Here is a 21,993-nt window from a genome sequence, read left to right as displayed (position 1 = left end):
CCATTCCTACCCCACATCTGCAAAATGGCCATGGATGTATTATTGTTCCTTATCATATGCCTAATAAAACTAAACAAGTTTTATAAAGTAATTTGATATGGAAATTTCTATCCAGAAACTGATGGTATCAAGATGAGAAAGCACATTTTTTAAAGATTTGGAACCAATATACTGATGTTAATTCCCATACCTCTAGAATATATAGGGAATCTTCTTACCTAACTATGACATAAGTATAAATTTCCCTTCTGAACAAAGAGACAAAGATCCCATGTCTTACAGACCTTATGTTCTTGCAGAAGGGAACAGACAATAAATGTCTAACATAATAAATATTTAATATGCTAGAAGGTGACAAATAGGTATGAAAAAAGGAGAAGCAAGACCCAATTGGGGAGGAGAGGGAAGGTTACAGTAGTTTCTAGGTAGTCAGAGTAGGTAGACCTCATTAAGGAGGTGAAGAAGATGGGTTAGTTGTGGAGATATCTAGAGGAAGAGCATTCCATCAGAGGCAACAGCTAGTTCAAAGGCCCTGAGGCTGGCTCATGCCTGGTGGGTTTGAAGAACAGCAAAAAGGCAAGTGTACTCAGAGTGAAGTGAATGAAAATGAGAGCAATGGAATAGGAAGTTAGAGAACTTACAAGGAGCCAGAAAATGTAGGTCATTGTAAGGATTCAGGCTTTGCTCTGAGTGAAGTGGGTAGTTCTTGCAGGGTTTTGAGTGGAAGAGTGATATGATCTATTTGAGGTTTTAGAGGATCACAATGCTTACTGTGTTGGGAACAGACTACAGGAAGGTAAGGGTGGAAGTAGAGAGAAGAGATGGGGTTTTTGCAGTAATCCTGTTGAGAAATAATGATAGAGTTTACCAGAGTGATAATAATGAGATAAGATGGAGATGGAGGTGGTTGGAACCTGAGTATATTTTGAAAGAGAACCAAAAGGATTTCACGATATATTACACATGAGTATGAGAGGAAATAAGGAGTCAAGATGACTCCATAGATTTTGGATTAGGCAATTAGAAGATAGAGTTGCCATTGAATTATTAAGCTCATTATTTAAAACATACTTTGACACAGACTTCTTTAAGCATCATACCCACTCTAACCATTTTTTGTGTAACACTCTTGTTTTTAATTTTAACTTATGTTAAAGTAAATCCTAAATGTCAAAATTACAATTCAGTGCTTAAAGTAAATAACTGGGCAGAAAAAATAAATTGTCTTTCAAATGAATTCTATATTCAAAAAATCATTTTCCAAAGATATTAAGCAAAACAGACTTCTGAATCTTCATCCTGAAATGCAAACTTGTAAAGCCTTCCAGACTGATTATTTTAATTTAGGTGGGCCAAATGAATAAGCTTGAGCCACATTTGTCTGTAGACTTTGAAAATACATTTCAGTGGTCATGGTAGCTTTGATTGAATTTTGTAGGTGGTGTGTTTGAAAGATAGGCTTCAGTCTCTCCAGAGCTGTCAGAGAAAAGTACTGTAACTCGAACAGTGCTATAGGAATCTGTTAAAAATAAAACATTTATTTCTAAGAATGAGATGAGTGTTAGGAGGTACAGGTAAGATAGAAAGTTAAATGTCTTCAAGGGAAATTTGGTAGCAGTGGACAATCACAGAGAATGGAAAACCCAGGCAAACAATCCAGAATTGTGAGATGTGCAGGGAAAGACTTTTTCCCAGTATAATTTATAATGCTCCTCAAAGGATGGAGGCAATTAACAATCAATTGTCAAACCAGAAACATGGGACCTGACAGATGCAGAAACTTAAAATGTTGGAAAGTAAGTTCAAAATGTGGTATGAGTGGACTGTTTATGGAATGAACATGTGCAACCAGAATGATTTATGTGAACATGAGTAGATAGACATGAGTTGTTATTTTATTTTTTTTGAGTTTTTATTTTAAATAATAATGGATTATTAGATTTTGTTTTTAGGTCTTGTTTTCAGCTTTGTTTTTTGCTTTTGCATTATATAAGGAAAGTAACATTTTCTTAGATATATGAAATAGTTCTCACAGGACATCATCTTTATTAAGGTATAAATGACATAACGTTATATTAATATCAGTTGCAAAATTGTGAAATGATCACTGCAATAAGTTCAGTTAACTTCTGTCACCATACATACTTAACAAAATATTTTCTTTCTTCTCATAAGAACTTTCAAGATCATTCTCCTAGCTACTTTCAAACAGACAATACAGTGTAGTATTATTAACTACAGTCACCATGCTGTATAGTATATCCCCATGACTTATTTATTTTTATAATGAATAATGTCATTATTTTATAATGAAATTTGTACCTTTTGACCTCCTTCACCCATTTTGCCCACTCCTACCATCTGTCTCAGGCAATCAGTCTGTTCTCTGTATCCTTGAACTTGGTATTTTTGTTTAGTTCTTTTAGATTCTGCATATAAGTGAGATCACATGGTATTTCTCTTTTTCTGCTGGCTTCTCTGTTGCGTTCCATTGATCTGTGTGTCTTTTTTTATGCTCCTACCATATTGTTTTGATTGCTTTGCATTTGTAATACAGTTGAAGTCAGAGAGGATGATGCTTCCAGCTTTGGTCTTCTTTCTAAAGATTGCTTTGGGTACTTGGTATCTTTTATGGTTCTATATAAATTTTAAAATTGTTTGTTCCATTTCTGTGGAAGATGCCATTGGAATCATGATAGGGATTGCATCAAATCTGTAGATTGCTTTGGGTGTATGGACATTTTAACAATTATTAATTCTAATCCATGAACATAGAATAATTTCTCTTTATGATAGAAAGAGATACTTCTATGCATGTATAGAAGTACAACAGAGTTTCATATATTGATTTTATATCACAGGATAGTACTTTAATTTATAATGTGATTATGAGGCAGATATGAGGTAAAACTCAGAGAAGGAAGACAGAAGTTCTATAACATCCAAGGATCGTGCTGGAACTGCAGTATAGGTTTCCATCTTAAAGGTTTAAAGTGGTTTTTAAACAGACTTACATCTTAAAATAGATTTTACATCAAAACCCTGACCAAAGACAGACACACACACACACATACACACACACACACACACGTACTTATAAGGGTATTTCTTCAGATATATAAGTACGTGTGTGTGTATTCTGTGTCATTTAAACTTCTTCAAGAAAAATTTGCAAACCAGAAAGATAGTCATAACTCAGTAAATCAATTTCACAAAAGCTTGCTGTTCAGAGGCCTATCATACCATTCACATCACCTCCCCCTTCCCCATTCTGATATGCTGCAACTTGTGAGAAGTTGTGGAGTTTTAGGTGTAGCAATGAATAAAGGAAGTAGGGGTGTGGTAAAGATGTGAGTTGGCATGCCGTCATTATAGCATAATATGTGGGCAACTGCAAATTTTAGGAAACGATGGATTTATAGACCAAAGCTATGTGTTAGGCAAAGCATTCACAGACAAAGGTGACTCCAGGTATGGCCTAGGCAAAACAGTTGCACTCACAATTTCTTATCTACAGCCTTGAGATTAAAGATAGAATTCTAAAAAAAAAAAAAAGGAATTCTATTAAAAGTAATAAACTTTATTCTTCTAAAACCGGTATAATATTAAATTTCAAAAATGTCTTTGTGTTTATTTTTTCTGATTTAACTAACATAATTTAAAATTTTTCTGATATCTCCCTGTATTTATGACTTCAGCCAGGGTAAAATCAGAAATAGGCTGACCCATTAGATTTGATTTGAAAAGTCATTTGCTTGCTTTAATACGTGAATATCATATACTTCCTCAGGTTTTCTTGAATATCATTATTCAATTGTTACTTATAGTTAAAAATTCCACTGCTGTAGACCTTCTTAAACTTGAATCTTGGCTTCATGGACTCTAAATCAGTAGAAATTTGAATTTTATAACACAAGCATATGAGCATTTTGATTTTCCTGGTAAAAGAATCTATAGCTTTCATTAGATTCAGTAGCTCAAAAAATTTTTTTCTGATTGATATTTCTATAAAGCATAAGCATTTATGGGTGGGATATCTATAGATATTCAAGTGCTTATACATATAACCTTTATAATTATTCTTGATCTGTCTGTTTTTCTACATAATTTTGTTCAACATCATTTGTATTGTATTAGGTTGAATTGATAAAATTACCATTCTTGTTGGTCAAAAATGTAAGATATTAGACATCATATATGATTTAATTCAGTATTTCATGTCTCTCCATGATTCAATGCTATGTATATATAGATGATGAAATATTAAAAATTTGAGTCTTTTAATTATAATGGAATTCATTTCGCTGGCATTGCTCTGATAAGAACAAAAGGATAAACTAGAGGAGTAAAACACCTGCAGTTGGACTTAGAGTACTGTGTATACCTTAGTTCTATGGACATGTAAAGTTTTCCTGAAAATCATTTTCCAAACCCTGGGAAGCAGGTCTTGTCCATCCGTCCTTCCTTCCTTCCTTCCTTCCTTCCTTCCTTCCTTCCTTCCTTCTCTGTCTTTCTCTCTCTCTCTCCCTCCTTCCCTTCCCTCCCTTCCTGCCTGTCTTCATTGCATCTTGCCCTTCCTCCCTCCTTCCCTTCCTCCCTCTTTCTTTTTTTTCCGGTTCATTTTTATTTAGAATACTGTTCCAAATTCCACATTTGTGATGCATCTCATTAGTAGCAAAGTTCATCACATCGCTCAAAATATTCTGTTGGTAGATCTTCATAAGAGAATATTTAAAAATAGAAATCAACCTATTTCATTTGATTTTATTAGTGAAATAATTTGAGCAAAATTAAAACTTCAAAATTTGATGTTAAACTAAAGGTAGCTAGGAAAGGAAGTTCATTTATTAAGTGCCTTTGGGGTGCCAGAAACTATGCAAGAGAACTTCTGAGAGGAAGTAAGAGTTAAGATGAGACCTGAAGTGTTAGCAGGAGTTAAGGAGTATCTTAGGCAGGGGGATATGCCCAGAGGTAAGAAAATGTGGCATTGTCCAAGCCCTAATCACAGTTGATGACTAGACAATAGGGAATTAGGAGAGTAAATAGAAACAAGACAAAGTAAGCAGGAGCCAGACACTGGTGCAGAGCCATGTAAGCCATGGTAAGCAATTTGGAGTTTATCCTGGGAGCAATGGGAAGCACTGTGGGGTTTTTAACTAGGAGGCAGAAATAATCAGCTGTTTGTTTTTAGAAAGGTCTTTCTAGCTGCTGTGTGGAGGATGGGTTGAAAGGGGTAAGATTAGATATTGGTGACAGACCAATTCAGGGATGGTTACAGTAATCCAGGTGAGAAGTGACCAGACTATCTATTATGGACTAGAGAGATATCAACAGATTCCAAAGATATTCAAGAGATAGAATCAACAGATCTTAGTAAATCTGAGCATTAGGACAGGGAAAGAGAGCCAGGGATGACATCCAGAATTCTTACATAGGCAACATGATAGTAATCACACTGCAAAGGAACAAACAAAGGAGAACAAATTACAAGGATGGAAGATAATGAGTGATGTGTTGGACATGTTAAGTTTGCAGTGTATATCCACAATCTCATATCCAAATATATAGAAATACCAAGGAAGTAGGTGGATATGGAAGTAAGATCTGAGCTGAAAGTAGGTATTTGGATGTCATCAATATCAAAACCATGAGAGTGGGTGAATTCTCCTAAGGGAGCAGAGAGAAGTGTTAAAGATAGGTACATTAACATGTAAAAAATGGGCTGAGAAGTAGAAGCTGGTGAGACCGAGAAGGCAGGAAGAAACCCAGAAGAGAAGTGAAGTGTGACCACTAAGGGAAAGGATATTTGTTTTCAAGAAGGAAGAAGTTGAATAAATGTCAGGAATGCTTAAAGGTCATATAAGGTAATGAGGAGTGAAAAGCAGACATTGTGCAATAGTTAATGATAAAGATGTCCTTAATGGCCTTAGTGAGAGCAGTTTCAGTGGAGTGATGAAGCATAAACTCCAATGATTCAAGGAATAAATAGGAGGGGAGGAAATGGAGAAAGAAAGATAAAACTACTCTTCTAAAAAGGTTAGAATGCAAAGAAGATGGGGGATGGAAGAGACAGCCAGCAAGCCAGAGAATAAGTACAAGAGAGATAAGAAGACGTGAGGTTGAGACGGGTCTTTAAATGCTAAAAAACTTCAATGAATCAGTTTCTTCATTGAGTACCTACTATATTCCTGGCACTGTGCTAGGCCCAGGGAATATAAGGTAGATATGCTCCCTGAAATTATGAGATTTCCTTTCCTCCAAAAACTCTTCTATTTGAAAGACAGTTTAGTGACACTGGAGGATGATGCTGACTTGGACTTAAAGGTTTTCAGTTGTTAGCTCAGGTTAATTAATGGCAGCAGAGCCATGCCAATCGCTATTTTGCCATCTATGGGCAGCTCCTCTGACCTGCCTCCCTTCTTAGCAACAGTGCTGCCCTCTCTCCCGTCTTCCTGTGATCAGAGACATTTGAAATGCATTGAGGCAGAATAAACAGAGATGGGAGAGGCAACAGGAGCAAGAGAAATGAGGAGGGCCCATCGTGGCTAAAAACAAAGTTCTGCCCTGGTGTATTCCTCACACATTAAAATTGCCTTCCTCCCCCATGCAGGAGAAGTAGCCACCCATGACAAAGGGATTACTGTGGTAACTGCTTGCCTCAGAAAATTCTAAGCTCTACTCCCCTCAGTTACCCTTTTACCGAGATGGACAATTATCTACTTTCCCAGAGTGGATTGATATAATTTGATCTAGCCAACCACAAATCATGTTTGTAATGGAATATAGTAAATTTGTTTGTCTAGAAATATAACATTTTTTCCCTTTAAGACCTCCACATGTGTAACTATGGATTTGAATTTAACTGTTTGAAAAATAATTTTCATACTAGAGCAAAACTGTAAAGAACATTTATATTAAAAGCAATTTACGTCTAGTTTCTTCATGCTGTTTGCTATTTATTTCTGACTTTTGTTGCTGTGTGTAAACAAGAACAAAATCTCCCAAACAAGGGCTTTCTTTGAATTAGCAATGAGGCCACATAGAAACTTCTGTCAACTCCATGGATCTAAAATGTGTGCCCTTACACGCACTATGGAAAGAGTTCATTTTTTTAAAGATTTTATTTATTTATAAAAACACAGAAAGAGAGAGGCAGAGACATAGGCAGAGGGAGAACCAGGCTCCCTTAGGGGAGCCTGATGTGGGACTTGATTCTGGGTCTCGGGGATCATGCCCTGAGCCAAAGGCAGACGCCCAACTGCTGAGCCACCCAGGCATCCCAAAAGGGGTCATTTTTAATGGAACCACACTTAGTGTTCCTTTCCTATAAAGACTTCTATGTTGACCACCACCATTGGGAATATTTGGTTTAAAGGGTCATAATCTTCTGCTGGGGAAGTGTTATGTTATAGGCTACAGAGATGTGATAAATAACAAAGTAATAACGAGGCAGTTTCTATATGAAAACATTTACCTCTTTTTTCCTTTGAGGCTTCTTTTTTAAAGATTTTATTTATTTATTTAATGTGAAAGAGAGAGTGTGGTGCATGTGGGAACATGCATGAGATAGGCAGAGGGAGAGAGAATCCCAAGCAGACTCTGCACTGAGCATGGAGCCCGACTTGGGGCTCAATCTCATGACCCTGAGATCATGACCTGAGCTGAAATCAAGAGGTTGATGCTTAACTAGAGTGAGTCACCCAGGTGCCCCTCCTTTGAGGCTTCTGTTAATATTTGTAATCCTCACTGCGATGCAGATTTGGGGCATTGTTTTGTTTTTCCCCCAAATTAATGCAATTGGATCTTGCTTCTCACAATTGTATACTGTGGGAATGAGCAGGGAACATGTAAATGTTGGACGCACTCTGAAACAGTTGATAACAGGTGGAGAAAATGGGCCATAGCTCCCAGAGCCCAGGCATCAGGCACCCTCCATGTTTAGAAAATTCAGCTTTTCTGGCTGTTACTAATCAGCTGGAATACATTTGTCCCCTTTATTTACTTCTGCCATTTTATTCTACCGTTATCCCTATGTCTGCCAATCATTTTCTTTCAGTTTATTAAGGAGAAAGCCATATAGATATTTAAAAATTAGCCTCATGGGTGAACGTGGGTATTGTATCATGAGCTAATCTGTATAAATCATTAGGTCGTCCTACACCAAAGAAAAATAAGATAAATGGATATAAAAATTGATTTTTCTATGGGTTTCTCTCTTTTTACTAAGGGAAACAATAAATCATAGGAATAAAGCATTATACCCTTATGTGCATTCCAGACTTCGTACAGTGGCCTCATGCAGAGCTTTCCACATAGAATTAACAACAAAAAAAGAATACTTCAAAACTGCTATTTCAACTAGCAGTTTCTTTTCCTTCAGACCTTAAGTATCTTTTTCTCCCCTGCAACTAATTCACTCTCAGCAATCTTCCAAAGACTTAGTAAGATTAATGGTTATGCTTTTAAATGGGAGTTTTCATACTTTATATACCTTTCTACAGTGCTTTGCCCTTTCTGTCTGCTACAATTTGTATTTATCTGTGTTGGCAAATAAAGTTAAAATCCATCCTGACTTTTTGGAAACATTGGTAATAGATAATTTTCCCACAACTACTTACACTGAGATCTACCTTTCCTAGTTTTGTGTGTGTGTGTGTGTGTGTGTGTGTGTGTGTGTGTTTGAGAGAGAGAAAGAGCATGCACGCACAAGGCGAAGGGCAGAGAATTTTAAGCAGGACTTCACTCCCTGTGCAGAGCTGACACACAGGGCTCCATCTCATGACCCTGAGGTCATGACCTGAGCAGAGATCAAGAGTTGGACACTTAAACAATGGAGCCACCCAGGCACCCCCCTCTTTTTTTTTTACTTTTTTTTTTTTTTTTTTTAGTTATTTATGATAGAGAGAGAGAGAGAGCCAGAGACACAGGCAGAGGGAGAAGCAGGCTCCATGCACCGGGAGCCCAATGTGGGACTCGATCCCGGGTCTCCAGGATCGCCCGGGGCCAAAGGTAGGCGCCAAACCACTGTGCCACCCAGGGATCCCTTTTTGAATACATATTAAGATTATATTTAAAGTGTGCTTCACAGTTTGTGTGTGGGAATCTGATATAGACAAGAAAATATATATGGTGTTTTGTGCCCTTGTTGCTGCTCACAACAAGAAATAATTCAATTTTTTTAAGGTGACAATAAAAATAAATTTAAATGTTGGAGGTGTTTAAGATAGGTCAAGATAGCTGGGCCATTGGATCCTGGGGGCTTAGTGTTCAAAACCTTTCAACCACAGCTGTTTCAGATGCCAGTGCCTCTGTAAGAATGATGAATCACTGACCTCTACTTCTGAAATGAGTAGCACATTATATGTTAATTAATTGAATTTACATCTTAAAAAAAGAAAAAAAAAGATGCCAGTGCCTTTACTCTGGGAGGTATAAGGTAAAATTACATTGTATTTACTTAGTTATTATATTCTTGCTTCACCAACACATGGACCCATTTAGCATTTAGCTGGCAACTAACCTGACCGAATTAATGCTCTGGAAGACCTACTTCTTTTACTATTTTTCTCCCCTTTTCTTTAGCTCCTGGCAAAAAAATTCTTATAAGGTGGTGGAAGTAACACGTAAATGAGAATAGCAACCCAAAAAAGATAGTGAAAAATGTTAAGTGTTATTATTCACATGTCTCCAACTGTTGTCACGCTTTCTGAAGCTCCACTTACAGGCAACCAGACTGCTGAGGGGAAAATTATATTCTTTGCTATAGCTGATAGTTGTGATTAAATGTGAAATACTTCCTCATTGTCAGTCCCTCTGGCCAGGGGATTTTTTATCACTCCCACCCATGAGAGAGGGAACACTTGCTTTAGTCCAGAGTATCGGAGGACGCTCCAGGCGTGCACCCTGTCCCACCCCAGTGACTACACTATGCAGCCCACATGGTCTCTTCGAGACACCATTATTTATACTCGTTGACTACTTCTTCTGTTGCTGCTGCTATTGTTGTTCTCATTCTGTGAGACGATCTTGGAGTACAAACCACATGAGGAGGTGGTAAATGGTAAAGCTCAGTGATAGGTGGTTCCAGTGAGAAGCTATGGCACCCAGTGTGGCACGGGTTCAGCACCTCTACTGGTGTGTTTGTTGTATGCAGTGTTGCATTCCTTCCCTTTCCATGCCTGGCCTATCCTCCCTTCTCCCTTGCCCTCAGGATTGCTGTACTTCCCCCTGGCTCTTGCTTCATGCTGGAGTTTCTTACTGGATTGGTTGCTAAATAGACTACATATTTTCCGGCTTTCATGTCAGGCCGCAGTGTCATGTCTGTGGTAATTGCTAGGGCTGCCGTTGTGAAACCCCACAGGCTGTGTGGCTTAAGCAGCAGAAGTTTATTTTCTCACTGTTTGGAGGCAAGAAATCCAAGATCGGGGGCGGCAGGTTTGGTTTCTCCTGAGGCCTCTCTCCTCATCTTGCAGTGGGTCATCCTCTCACGTGTCCTCGCATGGTCATCCCTCGGGCTGTTTGGGTCCTAATCTTCTCTTCTCGTAAGGATACCAGTACTGGGAGTTAGCACTTCAACATAGGAATTTGGGGGACACCACAATTCAGCCCATAATAATGTCTTTTTTTTTTTTTTTAATAATGTCTTTTTCACAGTCAACAAAATTCCAGTTTCTTCCCAGTTTCTCTGAAAATACTTCCTTCTCAACATGAATGACTCTGAAGGTCATTTTGGTGACCCTGAAGTGGCCTCCAACATCTGATAATACATGACACTTTCCCATGTTTGTCAGCACACCCACATTCTCCTGTTTTATCCTCACATCTCAGATTATTGAAAAGATTTTACAGTTCCACCCTCCACTTCCATCAGCCCACTTGGTTGGTCAGATATGTCTTCTGACATGCATGTTAGCTTGTGGGAAGTTCTAATTTATGTTGTATACACTTGTTCTGGTATGGTCTTACTGCATTAACTTCCTTATAGTCCCACCTTTACATTGTATCATATCCTATATAAACCACAACCTCCCTGTTTCTTTTCCTTTCCTAAAAAGAGGCAGTCAGTTGAGCAAGTAAATAAGTTACATCTTAGCAGGGTGTCCAGTGATAGAAGAAAGTCTATATTCTATTCTAATAGAATGGATATTTTAAGCAACAACAGAATATGAATACTACAAAGTACATAGAAACTTAGTGTCTTTTCTAAAATCATTCACATAAAATTTTTTATTCTAAGACACTTCATCAAGTCTTAAGATGGCCATTGTTTAAGAAGACAGATTGGAGACATTGCCTTATGGGGGAAGTATTGTGAAGAAAATTGTCTGGCACAGCAGTAGCTTCTTAGACCTTTGAGAATTCATAGTTTCAGGCCCTGACTTTGCCGGTCTGGACTGTTACAGTCACCACAAACTAACTGGTCTCTCTGGCTTTAGTTTTTGTCTTCTCCAGTTTTCTGTACTCACTACCACCACCAGAGTTGTCTGCCTGGAAAATCAGCTTCTTCTTGTTGCTCCTCACTTCAAAGAACACTGTTGGCTCCCTTTTACCTGCAGGATAAACCCACACACACCCCTCAGCTTGGCAGAGAGCCCCTTCTTTCACACCAATATTCCATGCCCCTTCCTGGCCTTGTCACATCTTGTCCCTTCCGCCTGGAATCGTTTCCCTCTGTGGAGTGCCTGGAAAAGGCAGGGGCTTTCGAAGCAGACAAGTCTAGTTTTGAATTCTGACTCCAGTTTTACTGAGTGATCCTGAGAAATTTACTCAATCTCCTTGAGTAGTCTTCTTATCATGAATGAGGCTAATACATACTGCATGAGGATCTTATAAGAATTATTAAAGCCAAGCATATGTGTGACTCACTGCTAAATTATTTATCAATTCCTCTTGCAGTTATGGGATTAAGCAAACCCTTTTTACCCTTTAAGACCCAGATGAGACATCACCTCCTCTGAGAGCCTAGGCTGTTATTTATTCTAACTCTGGTCATTCCTTCACTAGAGAAATGCTATGTAGTTTAGACTGTGGTTTTTCTGAAGCCATGTTGTTGGAGTTCAAATCTTGACTTCTCTATGTATTACCTCTGTGATCTCTGGCAAGTTACTTATACTCCCTATACCTCAGCTGTCCTGTAAAATAAGGATAATATTATCTATGTAATAGGATTACTGTGAGGATTAAGTGGGATAATATATACACTTGACCCTTGAACAACACAGATTTGAACTGCGTGGATCTACTTATACGTGGATTTTTTTTTTGCCGTACTGTAGATAATATTTTCTCTTCCTTATGATTTTCTTAATAACTCTCTTTTGCTCTAGCTTACTTTATTGTAAGAATACAGCATATGTTACATGTGACATTCTATGTCACATGTATCCTATACAACATAGAGGTGATCAGTATGAGTTGGTCCACCTCTGTGTTACTGATGAAATTTCCAAGTCAACAGTTGGCTATTAGTAGTTAAGTTTGGGAAAAGCCAAAAGTTACATGTGGATTTTTGACTCCGTGGTGGCGGTGGGGATCAGTGCCTCTAACCCCCTGCATTGCTTAAGGGTCAACCGTGTAAGAAATTTAGCACAAGGCTGTGCATAGTTAGTATACAAAAAATGTTAGCCATTATCACTATATTCATTTTGAATCATTTTCTCTTATTGTGAGATCCTCAAGGCCTTGACTCTACCTTGCTCTTCTCTAGATGCCTTATGTCTGATCCAATGCCTAGCCTATGCTAGGATCAAAGAAGGCCTAGCTGAGTCAAAGAAGTCCCTCGTTAAATAGTTATTTAGTTAGCAAATCCTGTTCATTTAAGATGAAGAATATTGGTCTTTAAATCTTCTTTGAAAATACTGGAAATAAACAGAAAAATTCTCATGTATTACACTGAATAGTATTCCAGGTTTCTTCCTACAGAAAAATGAAATAGCTGAGTTTATTGGTCTGAATTTTGCTTTTAAGAAAGGTGTCTGAGTTCCTGGATATAGCTTAGTTGGTTGAGTGTTGGACTCTTGGTTCCAGCTCAGGTCATGATCTCAGAGTCATGGGATAGAGCCCTACATTGAGCCCCACTCTCAGTGCAGGAGTCTGCTTGTCCCACTCCCTCTGCCCTTCCTCTCTCCTCTCTCTCTCTCTCTCTCTCTCAAATAAATAAAATCTTAAAAAGGAAGGAAGGAAGGAAGGTAGGTAGGTAGGTGTGTGTCTGGGGCACCTGGGTGGCTCAGTAGGTTAAGCATCTGACTCTTGATTTCAGCTCAGGTCAGGATCTCGAGGTCATGAGATCGAGCTCCACCTGGACTCCATGCTCTGCATGGAGTCTGCTTGAGATTTTCCTTCTCCCTCTGCCCCTACCTCTGCTTGTACTTTGTCTCTGTCTCTAAATAAAATCTTTTTTTTCAGAAGGTGTTTATCATACTATATAAACCACAGGAATCAAGAAATATGACTTTGTGAATCTTCTACCCTTGTAGACCTTTAAGACTTGGATAGAAGGTCAGTTTTTTTCTTTGATGCTCTGGTAACCAGGTGCCCTCTCATATCTTCAACTATTAGATTTTCCAGATCATAATTAAATGATTTTTAGAATACTAAAGGTTTTGGAGCACCTGGGTGGTACAGTTGGTTGGGCATCTGACTCTTGGTTTTGACTCAGATCATAATCTTAGGGTCATGAGATTGAGCCCCATGTTGAGCTCTGCACTCAGCATGGAGTCTGCTTAAGATTCTCTCTCCCTCTGCCTCTACCCCTCCTGCTCAATGCAGGAACAATCTCTTGCTCTCTCAAATAAGTAATCTTTTTTTTAAAGGAAAAAAATAAAATTTTTTTGAGTTTCATCTAGTCTCATTTGCATTAATTTATTAGTTGTCTATAATAAAAATAACTATTTGAAAGAACTGAGGCTAGTATGTGTATGCCACAGCCTTTTTAAACAGGGAAAAATGTCAAATTAATAGTTTATAATCAAGACTGCTAATATTGATCTCAAATGGCAAAGTGTTCCTTATTTATGTATGAAATTGTAATCATATTTTGTATTTTCTTCATGTGTTTCATAATTACCAATTTTATTTTATTCTTCATAAACTAAATCCAAGGAATGTCAATAGTAGATCTGCATATTTATACTTACACATTGTGTCATTTATCTATTGCTGCGTAACAGACAATCCCAAAACTTACTGTTTTATAACAAGACTTCTCATGATTCTGTGAGTTTGCTAGGTGTTTCTTCTACTGTTATCTCTGGATTAATTAATGTGAAAGCATTCAGCAGGTGGGACATCTAAGGGTAGGATCTCTCTTTCCATATGTTTTCTCATTGGCTTCTTCACGGTATTATGCACAAGCATAAATGAAACTTCTATTTGTGTCATATTTGTCAGGTTATGTTGACTGAAACAAATCACATGGAGAGTCAATGTTAGAGGAGACTACCCATGGAAAGTGGATACCAGGGAACATAATTGATTGGGAACCAGTCCTCTAACAATCTACCACACATGCACATGGTAAATTTATGTTACATATATATATAAATTAATTATAGGGATGCCTGGGTGGCACAGTGGTTGAGCGTCTGCCTTTGGCTCAGGGCGTGATCCCGCCATTTGGGGATTGAGTACCACATCAGGCTCCCTGCATGGAGCCTGCTTCTCCCTCTGCCTATGTCTCTGCTTCTCTCTTTCTCTGTGACTCTCATGAATAAATAAGTAAAATCTTTAAAAAAAAAATTAACTTCATTTCTGAGAATTTGGTGTGGAAAGGATACTACCTTGACATTTTAATAATATTTAGGAATATTTAGTAATAATTTTTATTTAATAATATCCTTTTAAAATTATGAGCTGATGTTATATTTTCAATTTAAAAAAACTTGTTTCCACAATAAAAGTGAGTAAAGCAGAAGCAAAAGTTGGTTATAAAAGGTTAATAAAACTTAAGTAGGGATACTCTGATTACAAAGAAAATCCATTCTGGGAAACAGACAAGGGGTAGTGGAAGGGGAGGTGGGCAGGGAGATGGGGTGACTGGGTGATGGGCACTGAGGGAGGCACTTGATGGGATGAGCACTGGGTGTTATACCGTATGTTGGCAAATCGAACTCCAATAAAAAATAATACAAAAGAAACTCAAAATCCAGCCTGTGATACTGATTTCATCATTCAGCAGGGAGTTCAGAGGAAGTTTTAAAATTTTTAAGTGTTCTTACATTATTGCATACTCAATGGTGAAAGGCTAAAGGCATTTCCTCTAAAATCAGGAATAAGGCAAGGATACCCATTCTTGCCTCTTTCATCCAACATAGTATTAGAAGTCTTAGTCAGAGCAGTTAAGCAAGAAAAAAAGAAATAAAAGGCATCCAAACCGGAAAGGAGATGTAAAACTGTCAGTGTTTCTAGATGACATGATATTATATATAGAAAAACTTAAAGACTGTCAAAAACTTAAAACTAATAAATTCAGTAAAGTTGCAATATAAAAAAGCAATTCACACAAATATGTGTGGTTCTACACATTAATAATGAATTATCAAAAAGAGAATTTAAGAAAACAATTTCGGGACACCTGGGTGGCTCAGTGTTTGGGTACCTGCCTTCGGCCCAGGGCGTGATCCCGGAGCCCTAGGATCAAGTCCCACATTGGACTCCCTGCATGGAGCCTACTTCTCCCTCTGCCTATGTGTCTGCCTTCTCTCTCTTTGTGTCTCTCATGAAGAAATAAATAAAAAATCTTTAAAAAAAAGTAAAACAATCTCACTTATAATTGCATCAAAAAGAATAAAATATCCTGGAATAAATTTAACCAAGGAGGTGAAAGACCTATATATTGAAAACTACAAGAAAGGACAATCTCTTCAATAAATGGTGATAAGAAGACTGTACAACTGCATGCAAAAGAATGAAAATCCACCACTGTCTTATACTATACACAAAGATTAACTCAAAATTGATTAAAGACTTGAACATAAGACTGAAACCTTAAAATTCCTGGAAGAAAACAGAGGCAGTAAACTCCTTGGACCTAGTTAATTCTATTTTTGTTCTAATTTATCTCAGGGTTCAGCTGTAGTTATTTTATCCCAACAGATACAACTTTAGACTCTTAATATGGGTAATGTAGTTAAACTCATCTTAATGTAAATTTTTCATGGAGGGTCATGGGTAGATGGTGGTCTCAGGATGACTAAAAAGAACTAGTTTATATCTAAAGAAAAGGGTAATAAAAGTTTCTTATAAAATAATCAGACCTATAGTCAGCATAATATCATAAGATCCATATTCTAATGATTTTATTTTTTAATGGATCCAGGATCTAGGGGGTAGGGGGCAGAGAATGGATGCAAAAGAAGATAATTGTGTAATATATTTTCAGTATTTAGAGAAAATGCAATTGGAAAAAAGACCAAAAAAAAAAAAATGGGAAAGATCTAGTATTTTGTTTTTTGAAAAATAGGATCCATGAGTAGAGTATTGCATTTGTTGGGAAAACTGCTGCATTAGACAGAATTTGCCTTTAATGCCCAGAGATATGTGCTACTGTCAAAAGGAGCAGAAGTTAATCTTGCAATCTTAATCTTTGGCTGATATTCACACATATTTTTGATAATTTGAGCCCAAAATCAGATCCAAAGACATCCTCCCCACAGAGAGTTGGTGATGGATCATGTGAGCTAACTGCTATGAGCATGTTGCAAAAAGAGATGGCAGGCCCATCCCAGGCTCTCCTCTCCTCACCGCTGTGTCAATAATGTCTGTGGGCTGGCAGTGGGCACTCATTCAGCCAGTTCCTCCTTGTCTCCCTCATGGATGTCTCTGTGTACTCCTCCCTCTTGCTCATGCATTTGTAGCCCAAGTGCCTTCTACAGCTTGCTGTTCTTGTGTGTTTCTCCCTTCTGATTCTATAAAACTTGTCACTTTTGTGTGAAGGCACCACTGGTTAATATTAAATTCATAATGACGACAGCCACAACAATTATATCTTGCTTCCATAGATGCCTGGCATATTTATCACTTACTCGTTATTTTAACATAATGAAATACCCTATTGACCTGATTGTATAAAGTAGAAAGCAGACACAAAACGTTTAAGTCTATAACAGGGGCCACTTGGCTAATAAGCAACTAAGCCAAAATCTGAATCCAGGCAGCCTGGTTCTGGAGTCTGTACTTTACTACCTCTCTTATACTATTTTTTGTATTAATCTTTTACTATACCACTAGTTTTTGAAGGCAATCAATATTTATAAGTTGATAAATATTGCCCATATTTATCAGTCACTTACAGGTTTAAGACTACTCTGACTCAATATGATTACATTAAATTGCATCTATTCATTCTTTTGCTTAGGTTTGTTGGGTAGGACACCTAATGTGTCCTAGTATCCAACTAGGCATTTTATTCAGTAATAATCACATCAGACAAGATTCCAGTCCTCCTGGAGCTTACAAGATGATGGAAAGGGGCAGATGACACAAAATAACATATAATCAAAAATTGCAGTAAAGGTTACAAAGGGAAAGAGAAGTTTGTTACAAGAGAGAAAATAGTAAGAAGCTAATTTGGAATGGGGAATGAGGATCAAGGAAAATTTTTCAGAGGAAGCGACATTTTGAGCTGAAGCTCTAAAAGCTTAATAGGAGCTAGCCAGCTGAAGAGGACTAGTAAAATATGCCATAGAAGATCTTTTGTTTCTGGCAAAATAGCAGACCAGATGTCAGTTTAAACCCTTCTGATACAGGGATCCCTGGGTGCCTCAGCAGTTTGGCGCCTGCCTTTGGCCCAGGGCGTGATCCTGGAGTCCCAAGAACGGGTCCCGTATCGGGCCATCAGAAGAATGAAATCTTGCCATTTGCAACAATGTGGATGGAATTAGAGTATATTACACTAAGCGACATAAGTCAGAGAAAGACACACACCATAATGATTTCACTCATATGTGGAATTTAAGAAACAACATGAACACAGGGGAAGGGAAAGAAAAATAAAATAACAGAGAGGGAAGGCAGCTCGGCTGGCTCAGTGGTTTAGCGCCGCCCTCAGCCCAGGGTCTGATCCTGGAGACCCGAGATCGAGTCCCACGTTGCACTCCCTGCGTGGAGCCTGCTTCTCCCTCTGCCTGGGTCTCTGCCTCTTTCTCTTTGTGTGTCTCTCATGAATAAATAAAATCTTAAAAAAAAAAAGAGAGAGAGAGAGGGATCCCTGGGTGACGCAGCGGTTTAGCACCTGCCTTTGGCCCAGGGCGTGATCCTGGAGACCTGGGATCGAGTCCCACATTGGGCTCCCTGCATGGAGCCTGCTTCTCCCTCTGCCTGTGTATCTGCCTCTCTTTCTCTCTCTGTGTCTATCGTGAATAAATAAATAAATCTTAAAAAAAAAAAAACCTTCTGATACAGAACATCTAAAACTTCTGGATAAAATAATTCAAATATATTTTTTAATGTGTAGCTGAGTTAATGGAAAAATAAGAAAAAACTTTAGGAACCGAGAAATTAATGTGAAAACTGGAATCTTCAGATAATAGCAAATTCTAAACTTATATTTTGTTCTTTAGGCATTCGCCAATCCCTGGCAGCCTAGATATTGGGCTTTAACAGGCCTCATGCAGAAGACAAAAGCTTCTCTGTTGATAGGGGGACTAGGGGGAAAACCCATCATCCTCTCCCTATACCTCTTCTTTCCAGAGTGAAAGAGTTGGGTTAATTGCCTGTCTTGGCCTTGATACTTGACTAAATGGGAGTCAGATGCATCAATGTATTCTTTTATATGAAAATCTATTTCATGATAAAAAGAAAATAGACATTATGGTTTTAAAAAAGTTTTTTGTGTTATTTTTTTGTGGTTTTTGTTTGTTTGTTTGTTTGTTTGTTTCCTGGGCAGGGGAAATACTAGTGATAAAGCTCTTAGGCAGAAAGGCATTTGCCCTTTTCAAGGAACTGAAAGGCTGGTATAGATTGAGCAAAATACATGCTGGCATGTATTTGCTCCAAATGAGGTTGGAGATGAAGCCAGGGACCAGATTTTTGCAGGGCCTCAAAGCCTTTCTTTGGGGTTTTATTGTGAGTACCATAAAAATCTTTTGAAGGATTTTCAAAAGATTATCGGACTTATGTGAGAAAGAACAGATTAAGAAAATGTATAAGTAGGGAGCTGCTTTAAAGGTAGAGGTAGAGATTAAACTATGGCAGTAATCCAGGTGACAAGTGGATTGACTTGGATTAGGGAAATTGAAAGAAAATAAGGAATCCAAGATATACTTTGAAAGTAAAACCTGTTGATAAATTGGATGGAGATTTTGGAGGAAGCTCAAAAGGGTTATTTCCCAGGATCTGGCCTGAATAATTGGCTGTCCAGAGGTCTTTTTCTAAAATGACAAAGACATTTCCAGAGTAAAGATGGAGGGGAAGATCACATATTTGGTTTCAGGAATATAGAGTTTTGGAAATATTCAGTTTGACAAATAAGAAATCCAAGTAGAGACAGTACCACTATTTGATATAAATGAAGAAACTTTAAAATATCTTTGTATAGTTGAATTTATAATGAAAATTTACCTTTTACAAGCAATTCATTTTAATGGTAAGTTTCATCAGGAGGGAAACTTGTTAAGTAGTAGAATTTCATTGTAATAAATACACCATTTAAATTCACATCCCTAGGATGCAAGAGCTGGGTGTATTTGCAGATGAAATATAATAATCTGGAAAAGACACTAGCAGAGATTGGATTATTGTTCACCAAACCAGTTTTCCTTTCTTTCTGCTGATACAGCTTGGACTACATTTCCCAGCTTCCTCTGCAGTTAGATGTAGCTACGTAGCTGTGTCTGGGAAAAGGAAGGAGAGTAAAAGTGATGTACGTTTCTTCCTTTGGTCTAGCTATTTAAAGAGAAATCTCCCATATAGCCTCCCTGCTCTCTCTACCCCCTGTGCCAACTGAATACTGGCATCCAAAGGGACCATGGAAACCACATGTTGAAGATAATAAAATCTCCCTCAGAGTTCCTAAATGATTACATATTAAAGAAAGCCCCAACCCCACCCTCCTGCTACCTGAACTTTGCGTGATCAAAAAATGAACTTCTGTTATTTTAAATTACCAAGATACTGTGATTTAACTATTTCAGCAGCTCACATCACATTAAAAGAAGATGTTAATCTTCTTTCAAGGTAATACCAAGAACCTAATTTGATTCACATTCATTTCTCTTCTCATTTTTCTTCCATGTATGTTTGCTGCCATAAATGACCAGGCAATTTGAATAGATTAGGGTGTTTGGAGGTTTGTAAAGGAGTGAAGGGGGTTGAAGATGTTTGAAGTAGGAGAGAGGATTTCAAGGATATAATTGCTTCGTATTCTCTGTGTGAGAGATAACCATCACTCCCCTTCTCTCTGGCCCAGCCATTTCAAAGATTCACACTCCTCCTGCAAGCTGCTGCTTTCCATCTGCTAATGGCATCTTCATTGCAAAGCAAGTCGGTGAAGACCTTGATCGCCATTCCCTTCCTTGCCTAATTTAATGTTTATATATAATCAAACTTATACCCTGGGATGAAAACTAACCATAACATTAAAACTGAGAAATATTTCTTATTTTTTATGGATCTGATAATAGATGTTGGGGGATCTCTCATGATAAACAGTTTTATGAGAGATGCAAAATGTTGTCAGAAGTTCTTATCCCTGGGGCACCTGGGGTGGCTCAGTGATTGAGCATCTGCCTTTGGCTCAGGCCGTGATCCCAGTTCCTGGGATCCAGTCCTACATCAGGCTTCCTGCAGGAAGTCTACTTCTCCCTCTGCCTATATCTCTGCCTCTCTCTGTGTCTCTCATGAATAAATAAATCTTTTTTTTTAATCTTTATTTATTTATTTATGATAGGCACACAGTGAGATAGAGAGAGGCAGAGACACAGGCAGAGGGAGAAGCAGGCTCCATGCACCGGGAGCCCGACTTGGGACTCGATCCCAGGTCTCCAGGATCGCACCCTGGGCCAAAGGCAGGTGCTAAACCGCTGCGCCACCCAGGGATCCCTAAATAAAATCTTTTTTAAAAAAAATGCCCATCTCTGATAAGACATAAACAAAACATACCTATTGGAATCTTTGACCAATAGATTAATCATAGATACTCTGATGGGGCACCTGGGTGGCTAAGTCAGTTAAGCATCTGCCTTCAGCTCAGGTCATGATCCCAGAGACCTGAGATCGAGCTGCTGAGCAGGGAGCCTGCTTCTCCCTCTTCTTCTGCCTGCCATTCCCTCTGCTTATGCTCTCTCTCTGTCAAATAAAATCTTCGAGAGAGAGAGAGATTCTTGTGCTGTTTTCTTATTACTTACTTCTCAGTCTGTTTGCTTGCTGGACCTTCATGATTCCTTCCTTTGAGGGAAGGTAGAAGGTAAATTCACTTCCCTATAGTGAATATCTGGTACATTGGTGCTGTTAGTGCTTAGAACTTCTTGATTGAAAACCAAATGATTGCTTAAAGTAGTATGATATGTGTCTGACTGATGTGAAAAGTGTTCCTTGTAGTATGCATCTTCTGTATTCTTTCTTTTCATCACCATCAGTAATGTGCCTTTTTAAAAAAAGATTTTATTTATTCATTCATGAGAGATACAGAGAGAGGGAGAGAGAGAGGCAGAGACACAGGCAGAGGGAGAAGCAGGCTCCATACAGGGAGCCTGATGTGGGACTCCATCGCGGGACTCCGGGACCATGCCCCAGGCCAAAGGCAGGCGCTAAATCGCTGAGCCACCCAGGGATCCCCAGTAATGTGCCTTTAAGATATAGATCATTATCTGCAATTGAAAGTATTTTTATGAAAAACATTATTATGATAATGTTTGTTGTATAAGGAATTTATCTAAATTTATATCCTCTTGGTTTGATGAATATATCTTCAGTTGTATACCCTAAACAAAACTATTAGATTATTCTTGTGATTGGTAGAGTTTATAATTTTGCAGTAATTGAGCAAATTGCACACAC

The 21,993-nt window shown here is 38.1% G+C and overlaps 1 protein-coding gene across 12 annotated transcripts in view; it reads left to right on the top strand.

Annotated features, from left to right (window-relative positions):
- The window catches only part of RABGAP1L (RAB GTPase activating protein 1 like), a 729,489-nt gene that overhangs the window by 576,962 nt on the left and 130,534 nt on the right, over positions 1 to 21,993 (top strand). The gene's annotated exons all lie outside the window — the stretch shown is intronic.

This window comes from Canis lupus, chromosome 7 (genome assembly GCF_003254725.2).
Source record: "Canis lupus dingo isolate Sandy chromosome 7, ASM325472v2, whole genome shotgun sequence".
Classification (NCBI taxonomy): domain Eukaryota; kingdom Metazoa; phylum Chordata; class Mammalia; order Carnivora; family Canidae; genus Canis; species Canis lupus.
The sequence above is the reverse complement of the archived record's forward strand: the minus strand, read 5'-3'. Positions and strand labels throughout refer to the sequence as shown.